This window comes from Triticum urartu, chromosome 4A (assembly GCF_056163025.1).
Source record: "Triticum urartu cultivar PI428250 chromosome 4A, HENAU_Tu73, whole genome shotgun sequence".
In the NCBI taxonomy this organism is placed as follows: domain Eukaryota; kingdom Viridiplantae; phylum Streptophyta; class Magnoliopsida; order Poales; family Poaceae; genus Triticum; species Triticum urartu.
This window is the reverse complement of record NC_141876.1, coordinates 600,858,661-600,870,357: the sequence shown is the minus strand read 5'-3', so window position 1 is coordinate 600,870,357 and position 11,697 is coordinate 600,858,661.

The window sequence follows — 11,697 nt, the reverse complement described above, 5'->3', positions numbered from 1 at the left end:
AATGTTTATTATTCATGCTAGAATTGTATTAACCGGAAACATAATACATCTGTGAATACATAAACAAACAGAGTGTCACTAGTATGCCTCTACTTGACTAGTTCGTTAATCAAAGATGGTTATGTTTCCTAACCATAGACAAAAGAGTTGTTATTTGATTAACGGGATCACATCATTAGTTGAATGATCTGATTGACATGACCCATTCCATTAGCTTAGCACCCGATCGTTTAGTATGTTGCTATTGCTTTCTTCATGACTTATACATGTTCCTATGACTATGAGATTATGTAACTCCCGTGTGCCGGAGGAACACTTTATGTGCTACCAAACGTCACAACGTAACTGGGTGATTATAAAGGAGCTCTACAGGTGTCTCCAAAGGTACATGTTGGGTTGGCGTATTTCGAGATTGGGATTTGTCACTACGATCGTTGGAGAGGTATCTCTGGGCCCTCTCGGTAATGCACATCACTTAAGCCTTGCAAGCATTGCAACTAATGAGTTAGTTGCGGGATGATGTATTACGGAACGAGTAAAGAGACTTGCCGGTAACGAGATTGAACTAGATATTGGATACCGACGATCGAATCTCAGGCAAGTAACATACCGATGACAAAGGGAACAACGTATGTTGTTATGCGGTCTGACCGATAAAGATCTTCGTATAATATGTAGGAGCCAATATGGGCATCCAGGTCCCGCTATTGGTTATTGACCGGAGACGTGTCTCGGTCATGTCTACATTGTTCTCGAACCCGTAGGGTCCGCATGCTTAAGGTTTCGATGATAGTTATATTATGAGTTTATGAGTTTTGATGTACCGAAGGAGTTAGGAGTCCCGGATGAGATCGGGTACATGACGAGGAGTCTCGCAATGGTCGAGACGTAAAGATCGATATATTGGACGACTATATTCGGACATCGGAAAGGTTTTGAGTGATTCGGGTATTTTTCGGAGTACCGGGTAGTTACGGGAGAAGCAATGGGCCTTGATGGGCTTTAGTGGGAAGAGGAGAAAGGGTCAAGGGGCTGCTGCGCCCCCCCTCCCCTCTAGTCCGAATTGGACTAGGGAAAAGGGGGCCGGCCACCTCTCCTTCTCCTCCACTTCCTTCTCCCTTCCTCCCCTCTTGGTGGACTCCTACTAGGACTTGGAGTCCTAGTAGGACTCCACATCCTGGCCGCACCTAGCCTTGGCCGGCCTCCTCCTCCTCCATCCTTTATATACTGAGGCAAGGGGCACCCCATGAACACAAGTTGATCCACGTGATCTTATTCTTAGCCGTGTGCGGCGCCCCCAGCCACCATAGTCCTTGATAATATTGTAGCGGTGCTTAGGCGAAGCCCTGCAGCAGTAGTACATCAAGATCGTCACCACGCCGTCGTGCTGACGGAACTCTTCCCTGACACTTTGCTGGATCGGAGTCCGGGGATCGTCATCGAGCTGAACGTGTGCTAAAACTCGGAGGTGCCGTAGTTTCGGTGCTTGATCGGTCGGGCCGTGAATACGTACGACTAGATCAACCAAACGCTTCCGTTGTCGATCTACAAAGGGTATGTAGATCACACTCTCCTCTCGTTGCTATGCATCACCATGATCTTGCGTGTGCGTAGGAAATTTTTTGAAATTACTACGTTCCCCAACAGTAATATACCGATGACAAAGGGAACACCGTATGTTGTTATGTGGTTTGACCGATAAAGATCTTCGTACAATATGTAGGAGCCAATATGAGCATCCAGGTTCCGCTATTGGTTATTGACCGGAGACGTGTCTCGGTCATGTCTACATTGTTCTCGAACCCGTAGGGTCCGCACGCTTAAGGTTTCGATGACAGTTATATTATGAGTTTATGAGTTTTGATGTACCGAAGGAGTTCGGAGTCCCGGATGAGATCGGGGACATGACGAGGAGTCTCGAAATGGTCGAGACATAAAGATCGATATATTGGACGACTATATTCGGACATCGGAAAGGTTCCGAGTGGTTCGGGTATTTTTCGGAGTACCGGGGAGTTACGGGAATACGGGAGAAGAAGTATATGGGCCTTATTGGGCTTTAGGGGAGAGGGAGAGGCAGGCCGCGCGCCCCCCCAAGGCCTAGTCCGAATTGGACTAGGGGAGGGGCTGCGCCCCCTCCTTCCTTCTCTTCCCTCTTCCCCTTCCTTGTCTCCTACTCCTACTACATGGAAGGACTCCTAGTTGGACTAGGAAAGGGGGAATCCTACTCCTGGTGGGAGTAGGACTCCCATAGGGCGCGCCATAGAGAGGGCCGGCCCTCCCCTCCTCCACTCCTTTATATACGGGGGCAGGGGGCACCCCATAGACACACAAGTTGATCCACGTGATCATATTCTTAGCCGTGTGCGGTGCCCCCTTCCACCATAATCCTCGATAATATTTTAGCGGTGCTTAGGCGAAGCCCTGCGACAGTTGTACATCAAGATCGTCACCATGCCGTCGTGCTGACGGAACTCTTCCCCGACACTTTACTTGATCGGAGTCCGGGGATCGTCATCGAGCTGAACGTGTGCTAGAACTCGGAGGTGCCGTAGTTTCGGTGCTTGATTGGTCGGGCCGTGAAGACGTACGACTACATCAACCGCGTTGTGCTAACGCTTCCGCTGTCGGTCTACAAGGGTACGTAGATCACACTCTCCCCTCTCGTTGCTATGCATCACCATGATCTTGCGTGTGCGTAGGATTTTTTTTTGAAATTACTACGTTCCCCAACAGTGGCATCCAAGCCTAGGTTTTATGTGTTGATGTTATATGCAGGAGTAGAACACAAGTGAGTTGTGGGCAATATAAGTCATACTGCTTACCAGCATTTCATACTTTGGTTCGGCGGTATTGTTGGACGAAGCGGCCCGGACCGACATTACGCGTACGCTTACGCGAGACCGGTTCTCCCGATGTGCTTTGCACATAGGTGGCTTGCGGGTGACAGTTTCTCCAACTTTAGTTGAACCGAGTGTGGCTACGCCCGGTCCTTGCGAAAGTTAAAACAGCACCAACTTGACAAACTATCGTTGTGGTTTTGATGCGTAGGTAAGATTGGTTCTTGCTTAAGCCCGTAGCAGCCACGTAAAACTTGCAACAACAAAGTAGAGGACGTCTAACTTGTTTTTGTAGGGCATGTTGTGATGTGATATGGTCAAGACATGATGCTAAATTTTATTGTATGAGATGATCATGTTTTGTAACCGAGTTATCGGCAACTGGCAGGAGCCATATGGTTGTCGCTTTATTGTATGCAATGCAATCGCGCTGTAATGCTTTACTTTATCACTAAGCGGTAGCGATAGTCGTGGAAGCATAAGATTGGCGAGACGACAACGATGCTACGATGGAGATCAAGGTGTCGCGCTGGTGACGATGGTGATCACGACGGTGCTTCGAAGATGAAGATCACAAGCACAAGATGATGATGGCCATATCATATCACTTATATTGATTGCATGTGATGTTTATCTTTTATGCATCTTATCTTGCTTTGATTGACGGTAGCATTATAAGATGATCTCTCACTAATTATCAAGAAGTGTTCTCCCTGAGTATGCACCGTTGCCAAAGTTCATCGTGCCCAGACACCACGTGATGATCGGGTGTGATAAGCTCTACGTCCATCTACAACGGGTGCAAGCCAGTTTTGCACACGCAGAATACTCGGCTTAAACTTGACGAGCCTAGCATATGCAGATATGGCCTCGGAACACGGAGACCGAAAGGTCGAGCGTGAACCATATAGTAGATATGATCAACATAACGATGTTCACCATTGAAAACTACTCCATTTCACGTGATGATCGGTTATGGTTTAGTTGATTTGGATCACGTGATCACTTAGAGGATTAGAGGGATGTCTATCTAAGTGGGAGTTCTTAAGTAATATGATTAATTGAACTTAAATTTATCATGAACTTAGTCCTGGTAGTAGTTTGCAAATTATGTTGTAGATCAATAGCTCGCGTTGTTGTTTCCCTGTGTTTATTTTGATATGTTCCTAGAGAAAATTGTGTTGAAAGATGTTAGTAGCAATGATGCGGATTGGATCCGTGATCTGAGGTTTATCCTCATTGCTGCACAGAAGAATTATGTCCTTGATGCACCGCTAGGTGACAGACCTATTGCAGGAGCAGATGCAGACGTTATGAACGTTTGGCTAGCTCAATATGATGACTACTTGATAGTTTAGTGCACCATGCTTAACAGCTTAGAATCGGGACTTCAAAGACGTTTTGAACGTCATGGACCATATGAGATGTTCCAGGAGTTGAAGTTAATATTTCAAGCAAATACCCGAGTTGAGAGATATGAAGTCTCCAACAAGTTCTATAGCCAAAAGATGGAGGAGAATTGCTCAACTAGTGAGCATGTGCTCATATTGTCTGGGTACTACAATCGCTTGAATCAAGTGGGAGTTAATCTTCCAGATAAGATAGTGATTGACAGAATTCTCTAGTCACCATCACCAAGTTAGTAGAACTTCATGATGAACTATAGTATGCAAGGGATGACGAAAACGACTCCCAAGCTTTTAATGATGATGAAATCGATGAAGGTAGAAATCAAGAAAGAGCATCAAGTGTTGATGGTAGACAAGACCACTAGTTTCAATAAAAGGGCAAAGGGAAGAAGGGGAACTTCAAGAAGAACGGCAAGCAAGTTGCTGCTCAAGTGAAGAAGCCCAAGTCTGGTCCTGAGCCTGAGACTAAGTACTTCTACTGCAAAGGAACTGGTCACTGGAAGCGGAACTACCCCAAGTATTTGGCGGATAAGAAGGATGGCAAAGTGAACAAAGGTATATTTGATATACATGTTATTGATGTGTACTTTACTAGTGTTTATAGCAACCCCTCAGTATTTGATACTAGTTCAGTTGCTAAGAGTAGTAACTCGAAACGGGAGTTGCAGAATGAACAGAGACTAGTTAAGGGTGAAGTGACGATGTGTGTTGGAAGTGGTTCCAAGATTGATATGATCATCATCGCACACTCCCTATACTTTCGGGATTAGTATTGAACCTAAATAAGTGTTATTTGGTGTTTGCGTTGAGCATGAATATGATTTGATCATGTTTGTTGCAATACGGTTATTCATTTAAGTAAGAGAATAAATTGTTGTTCTATTTACATATATGGTTACACACCCAATGAAAATGGTTCATTGGATCTCGATCGTAGTGATACACATATTCATAATATTGAAACCAAAAGATGCAAAGTTAATAATGATAGTGCAACTTATTTGTGGCACTGCCGTTTAGGTCATATTGGTGTAAAGCGCATGAAGAAACTCCATGCTGATGGACTTTTGGAATAACTTGATTATGAATCAGTTGATGCTTACGAACCATGCCTCATGGGTACGATGACTAAAACTCCGTTCTCCGGAACAATGCAGCAAGCAACAGATTTGTTGGAAATCATGCATACTGATGTATGTGGACTGATGAATATTGAAGCTCGCAGCAGGTATCATTATTTTCTGATCTTCACAAATGATTTGAGAAGATATGAGTATATCTACTTGATGAAACACAAGTCTGAAATATTTGAAAAGTTCAAAGAATTTCAGAGTGAAGTGGAGAATCATCGTAACAAAAATAAAAGTTTCTACGATATGATCGCAAAAGTAAAATATTTGAGTTACGAGTTTGGCCTTCAGTTAAAACAATGTGAAATAGTTTCATTACTCACGCCACCTGGAACACCACAGTGTAATGGTGTGTCCGAATGTCGTAATCGTACTTTACTTGATATGGTGCGATCTATGATGTCTCTTACAGATTTACCGCTATCATTTTGGGGTTATGCATTAGAGACAGCTACATTCACGTTAAATAGGGCACTATCTAAATCCGTTGAGACGACACCGTATGAACTATGGTTTGGCAAGAAACCTAAGCTGTCGTTTCTTAAAGTTTGGGACTGCGATGCTTATGTGAAAAAGTTTCAACATGATAAGCTCGAACCCAAATCGGAGAAGTAAATCTTCATAGGTTACCCAAAAGAAAATGTTGGGTACACCTTCTATCACAGATCCGAAGGCAAGCATCTCGGAGTTGGAGTATACGCTTTGATAAGTTGATCAAAGCATATAGTTTTATACAGACGTGCGGTGAAGCCTGTATTTACAAGAAAGTGAGTGGGAGCACTACAGCATTTCTGATAAGTATATGTGTATGACATATTGTTGATCGGAAATAATGTAGAATTATTCTGCAAAGCATAAAGGAGTGTTTGAAAGGATTTTTTCAAAGAAAGACCTCGGTGAAGCTGCTTACATATTGAGCATCAAGATCTATAGAGATAGATCAAGACGCTTGATAAGTTTTTTCAATGAGTACATACCTTGACAAGATTTTGAAGTAGTTCAAAATGGAACAGTCAAAGAAAGAGTTCTTGCCTGTGTAACAAGGTGTGAAATTGAGTAAGACTCAAAGCCCGACCACGACAGAAGATAGAAAGAGAGGGAAAGTCATTCCCTATGCCTCAATCATAGGTTCTATAAAGTATGCCATGCTGTGTACCAGACCTATTGTATACCCTGCCCTGAGTTTGGCAAGGGAGTACAATAGTGATCTAGGAGTAGATCACTGGACATTGGTCAAAATTATCCTTAGTGGAATAAGGATATGTTTCTCGATTATGGACATGAAAAAAAAGGTTCGTCGTAAAGGGTTACGTCGATGCAAGTTTTGACACTGATCCAGATGACTCTAAGTCTTAATCTGGATACATATTGAAAGTGGGAGCAATTATCCAGAGTAGCTCCGTGCAGAGCATTGTTGACATAGAAATTTGCAAAACACATACGGATCTGAGTGTGGCAGACCCGTTGACTAAACTTCTCTCACAAGCAAAACATGATCACACCTTAGTACTCTTTGGGTGTTAATCACATAGCGATGTGAACTAGATTATTGACTCTAGTAAACCCTTTGGGTGTTGGTCACATATCGATGTGAACTATGGGTGTTAACCACATAAAGATGTGAACTATTGATGTTAGATCGCATGGCGATGTGAACTAGATTATTGACTCTAGTGCAAGTGGGAGACTGAAGGAAATATGCCCTAGAGGCAATAATAAAGTTATTATTTATTTCCTTATTTTATGATAAATGTTTATTATTCATGCTAGAATTGTATTAACCGGAAACATAATACATGTGTGAATACATAGACAAACAAAGTGTCACTAGTATGCCTCTACTTGACTAGCTCGTTAATCGAAGATGGTTATGTTTCCTAACCATAGACATGTGTTGTCATTTGATTAATGGGATCACATCATTAGGAGAATGATGTGATTGACATGACCCAGTCCATTAGCTTAGCACCCGATCGTTTAGTATGTTGCTATTGCTTTCTTCATGACTTATACATGTTCCTATGACTATGAGATTATGCAACTCCCGTTTGCCGGAGGAACACTTTGTGTGCTACCAAACGTCACAACGTAACTGGGTGATTATAAAGGAGCTCTACAGGTGTCTCCAAAGGTACATGTTGGGTTGGCGTATTTCGAGATTAGGATTTGTCACTCCGATTGTCGGAGAGGTATCTCTGGGCCCTCTCGGTAATGCACATCACATAAGCCTTGCAAGCATTGCAACTAATGAGTTAGTTGCGAGATGATGTATTACGAAACGAGCAAAGAGACTTGCTGGTAACGAGATTGAACTAGGTATTGAGATACCGACGATCGAATCTTGGGCAAGTAACATACCGATGACAAAGGGAACACCATATGTTGTTATGCGGTCTGACCGATAAAGATCTTCGTAGAATATGTAGGAGCCAATATGAGCATCCAGGTTCCGCTATTGGTTATTGACCGGAGACGTGTCTCGGTCATGTGTACATTGTTCTCGAACCCGTAGGGTCCGCACGCTTAAGGTTTCGATGACAGTTATATTATGAGTTTATGAGTTTTGATGTACCGAAGGAGTTCGGAGTCCCGGATGAGATCGGGGACATGACGAGGAGTCTCTAAATGGTCGAGGCATAAAGATCGATATATTGGACGACTATATTCGGACATCAGAAAGGTTCCGAGTGGTTCGGGTATTTTTCGGAGTACCGGGGAGTTACGGGAATACGGGAGAAGAAGTATATGGGCCTTATTGGGCTTTAGGGGAGAGGGAGAGGCAGGCCGCGCGCCCCCCCAAGGCCTATTCCGAATTGGACTAGGGGGAGGGGCTGCGCCCCCTCCTTCCTTCTCTTCCCTCTTCCCCTTCCTTGTCTCCTACTCCTACTACATGGAAGGACTCCTAGTTGGACTAGGAAAGGGGGAATCCTACTCCCGGTGGGAGTAGGACTCCCCTAGGGCGCGCCATAGAGAGGGCCGGCCCTCCCCTCCTCCACTCCTTTATATACGGGGGCAGGGGGCACCCCATAGATACACAAGTTGATCCACGTGATCATATTCTTAGCCGTGTCCGGTGCCCCCTTCCACCATAATCCTCGATAATATTGTAGCGGTGCTTAGGCGAAGCCCTGCGACAGTAGTACATCAAGATCGTCACCACGCCGTCGTGCTGACGGAACTCTTCCCCGACACTTTGCTGGATCGGAGTTCGGGGATCATCATCGAGCTGAACGTGTGCTAGAACACGGAGGTGCCGTAGTTTCGGTGCTTGATTGGTCGGGCCATGAAGACGTACGACTACATCAACCGCGTTGTGCTAACGCTTCCGCTGTCGGTCTACAAGGGTACGTAGATCACACTCTCCCCTCTCGTTGCTATGCATCACCATGATCTTGCGTGTGCGTAGGATTTTTTTTGAAATTACTACGTTCCCCAACAATCATACCCTCTGAAGCTCAACCTGAAGAGGAACTTATCATATCCGCACCTGATCAACCTGAAGACAATGCTCAGCCTGAAGAAAATCCTTCTAACAATGACAATGATCAGCAAGAGCAAAATCTTCGCCCTATACATCCTCGTGTTGCCAATGAAGTGCAAATTGAGAGAATAATTGATAGCATCAATGCACCCGGTCCGCTCACTCGTTCAAGGGAAACTCAGCTAGCAAATTTCTGTGGGCACTTCGCATTCGTCTCAATAACAGAACCCAAGAAAGTTGAAGAAGCCTTCATGGAACCTGAATGGATTCAAGCTATGCAAGAAGAGCTTCAACAGTTTGAGCTGAATAAAGTATGGGAACTGGTTAAGCATCCTGACCCTCGGAAGCACAATATAATAGGCACCAAATGGATATACCGCAACAAGCAAGATGAGCATGGTCAAGTTGTCAGAAACAAAGCTCGTCTCGTTGCTCAAGGATATACTCAAGTGGAAGGGATTGACTTCGATGAAACATTTGCTCCCGTGGCTCGACTTGAAGCCATACGCATACTGCTGGCCTATGCAAATCATCATAACATACTTCTATATCAAATGGATGTGAAGAGCGCTTTTCTCAATGGCAAGATTGAAGAAGAAGTGTATGTTGCACAACCGCCTTGCTTCGAAGATCCAAAACATCCTGCCATGGTATACAAGCTCAACAAGGCACTGTATGGCCTCAAACAAGCCCCTCGGGCTTGGTATGACACACTCAAATACTTCCTGAAGAGCAAAGGCTTCATACCTGGTTCCCTCGACCCCACTCTCTTCACGAAGACATATGATGGTGAACTGTGTGTGTGCCAAATATATGTGGATGACATCATCTTCGGCTGCACCAATCAGAAGTACAGTGAAGAGTTTGGATATATGATGCAAGAGCAATATCAGATGTCCATGATGGGTGAGCTGAAGTTCTTCCTCGGTCTTCAAATACGACAGCAACGCAACGGCATCTTCATATCTCAAGAGAAGTATCTCAAAGATTGCCTGAAGAAGTTCGGTATGCAAGACTGCAAAGGCTTCACGACGCCAATGCCAGCCAAACATCATCTGGGTTCCGACGACAATGGTAAAGAGTTCGATCAAAAGGTATACCGCTCCATGATTGGTTCTTTACTTTATCTATGTGCATCTAGGCCAGATATTATGCTTAGTGTTTGCATGTGTGCTCGATTCCAAGCGGCACCAAAGGAGTCGCATCACTTAGCTGTGAAGCGAATTCTTCGATATTTGGCTCACACCCCAACTCTAGGATTATGGTATCCAAAGGGCTCAGAGTTTGATCTGGTTGGATTCTCAGATGCTGATTATGCTGGTGACAAGGTTGATCGCAAGTCTACATCAGGCACATGTCATTTTCTGGGACGATCACTTGTTTGTTGGTCTTCAAAGAAGCAGAACTGTGTATCACTCTCCACTGCTGAATCTGAATACATTGCTGCTGGATCTTGCTGCGCTCAGCTTCTGTGGATGAAGCAAACACTCAAGGACTATGGCATTCATCTGAAGCAAGTGCCACTCTACTGCGACAACGAAAGCGCCATCAAGATTGCCAACAACCCAGTTCAGCACTCGAAGACAAAACACATTGAAATTCGTCATCACTTTCTCAGAGATCATGTTGTGAAGGAAGACATTGATATCATACACGTCAACACTGAAGAGCAATTGGCAGATATCTTCACCAAGCCCTTGGATGAGAAGAGATTTTGCAAGTTACGGTGTGAGCTAAATATCTTGGAATCCTCAAATGTCCTGTGATCAGGCACACATCCTAACCCTTATGCATATTGATGACTTAGATGTGCAACACACGAAGTAAAGTATATCTTCAATTAATGAAGACATACATTCTAAGTGTGAATATATTAATGTGGAATTTGACTTCGGAGCGCCACGATAATTGTGCGCCGTGTCTGGGTCTAATAGTTCCTATTCGGTGGGTAACGCCACCACCAAATGTTCTGTTCAAAGTGTTTCACTCATGGCGTTACATTTGCTATGTCTTCACATTTGGTTTGGCTTTAATCTCAACATGTCTTCATGATTATCTTCACTATGTTGAATATATATATATATATACTAGTGTTCTGTCCTCTACAGCATTCACTTATAGCTATGCCTTCTTGTTGAATCTTTTGAACTAAGTGAATGTGATCGGACCCTAACCTCTCCATGCTTTCTATCTCAAACTCTATCTCTCCAAATCATATGCATTCTATTGAAACTGTCGAATGTCTTCTCTGCGTCCTTGTCAGCAGAAGATACAGAGACAAACATTAAGTCCGTTTTCAATGCTCATTCCTTCACCTGAAACCCGGAGAAGTGGGAACGACCACCCGACAATCCAGGCATGCGTGGGACGTGGAACAACCTCTGACATGCCGCATGATGGCCACGTGTTCCTCATATGTGAATCGCCAGGGGCACCTGTGTAATAACACTGAGCCGCCCCTGTCCCTATAAATACACGCCTCACCGCAGTCATTATCTCTTCTTCCACTCTCGCATGAACCCTAGCGCCACTGCTAGCCCTCGACGACGCCGACGACGAAGCGCTTCGCTGCCGCAACCTCTCCGACGCCGTCTTCACGCCGACCGCGGACATCGTCCTCTCCACCGTCGCCGTAGGTGTCCTCCGTCTCCATGTTAGGGCACAGACGATCGAACTGCTCGGCCTCCTCTTCCACTCCGTCTAGCAGTTCTTCGTGTGGTAAATAAAACTTCCTTTTTACGGCCCCTTTGATCCTATAGCTTCGTCACTTTCTACCACAAGCAGTTTCTATTCACACAAGTTGGATCTCTTTCATACTGCATCTCATAATATGCTTA